Raw genomic sequence first — 1744 nt, 5'->3', positions numbered from 1 at the left:
CAAACCAGTATTGTATGAAATTTCAAGAGATCTTCTTTAAAAAGTAGAAGATCAAAAATATAAACAATAAAGTGGCAATAAATACATATCTGTCAACAATTGAATCTAAAAAGCAAAATAAGCAGAACAGAAACAGAATCATAGATACAGAGAATGTTTTGATGTTTGACAGATAGGAGGAAGGTTGGGGGATGGGTGAAAAAGGTGAAGGGATTAAGAAGTACAAATTGGTAGTCACAGAATAGTCAGGAGGATGTAAAGTACAGCATAGGGAACAAAGTAACCAAAGAACATATATATAGGACCCATGGACATGGACAACAGTGTGAGGATTGTCTGAGGGAGTGGGTGAGCTGGGTGAAAGGAGACAAAGGGGGAAATTTGGGGACACCTCTAATAGCATAAATAATAAAATATAATTTAAAAAATAATAAGTGGTATCTTCAGATGAACAGAAGTTTTTCATTTTAACATGGCCCACTTGATTTTTTTCTTTAATGGTTAATGCTTTTTGTGACTGTTTAAATAATCTTTGCCCAATCCAAGTTTATGAGGATAGTCTTCTATGTTTTCCTTAAAAATTTTGTTGTTTTCTCTTTCACGTTTAGATCTATAATCCATGTAGAACTGATATTTGTATGGTGTGAAGTGGGGTTCCAAATACATTTTATTCCATGCAGGTTATCAATTTGTCCAACACAATGTAATAGAAAAACTGTCTTTTGCCCTCTGCTTTATAATATTTATTGCTTATCATTAATTAGATGACTATATATATATATATATATACACATATATATGTTTTTCTTTCTTCATTCTATTCTACTGATTCATTGATTGGTTTTTGCATTCCTTTTTTTTCTTTTTCCTTTTTAATTTGCACATCATTCTTTGCAGGGACCATGCTAATCTTCTGTGTGTTGTTTTAATTTTAGTATATGTGCTGCAGAAGCAGGCACTGGTTTGTGTATTCTTGCACTAATATCACAATGTCTTTGTTACTACAGCTTGTTCTTCAAGATTATTTTGACCATTTCTATAATGGAATATTTGGAATTTTTTATTATATCTATTTAAGAATTCATTATCAGTAAAGCATATTAATCCTTATAACATAATGTAACTATCTTTCCTTTGTCATTTGATTTTGATATTATTTATAGTTTTTCTTGACTTACAGGAGTATTAAATTCTTAAAAAGTAAATTTGATTGTTCTGTGATCCCCCACACTATTTTTAATCTTACAAAGTTTTTCCTAATCCTCATTAAGTTTAAATGTAATGTTTATATTCACAATATAGATGGTGTGTAGCTACATAAAAATAAAGATCCTTTTTTTCTATAAAATAATCAATAATCCTCCTCACTTTCTAGATTAGGAAGTTGAGGTTCATGGAGCACAAGGAGGAATCAGTATTGCTTAAAATTAGGAAAATGGGAATTCTGAGAAGGTATTTACTCACCTCCCTGATTCCCGTCTTCGTGGGTCAGTTTCCCTTGGCAGGGGGCAGGGGCAGTACCCATATTTCATCTGATTTCTCTGAGCAGGTGATTACCCAATTAACAGAGTAAATTGCTGTGTTAGCATTAGAAGGATTTAGGTTTCGAGGCCTGGGTTCCAAGGACTAGAACTGAGTCTGACAGCCCTCCAGGATCTCCCTGCTCCATAAGTGGTCAGCACTCAGGTAATCCAGAGCTGGCTAGGACAGGGCAATATCCTGGTCTTCAGAAGGATTGCCTCAA

At 33.5% G+C, this 1744-nt stretch overlaps 1 non-coding gene across 1 annotated transcript; it reads right to left on the bottom strand.

The window, feature by feature from the left end:
• Window positions 1-853: 853 nt before the first annotated feature.
• On the bottom strand, window positions 854-959 carry LOC119060927 (U6 spliceosomal RNA). The gene has a single exon (XR_005084694.2). It is a non-coding gene; the product is annotated as a U6 spliceosomal RNA (small nuclear RNA).
• Between the last annotated feature and the right edge of the window lie 785 nt (window positions 960-1744).

The sequence above is a fragment of the Artibeus jamaicensis genome, unplaced genomic scaffold (assembly GCF_021234435.1).
Source record: "Artibeus jamaicensis isolate MK-2021 breed Jamaican fruit bat unplaced genomic scaffold, CSHL_Jam_final contig_465, whole genome shotgun sequence".
In the NCBI taxonomy this organism is placed as follows: domain Eukaryota; kingdom Metazoa; phylum Chordata; class Mammalia; order Chiroptera; family Phyllostomidae; genus Artibeus; species Artibeus jamaicensis.
Note: the sequence above shows the minus strand (reverse complement) of the source record. Positions and strands in the feature narration are given on the sequence as shown.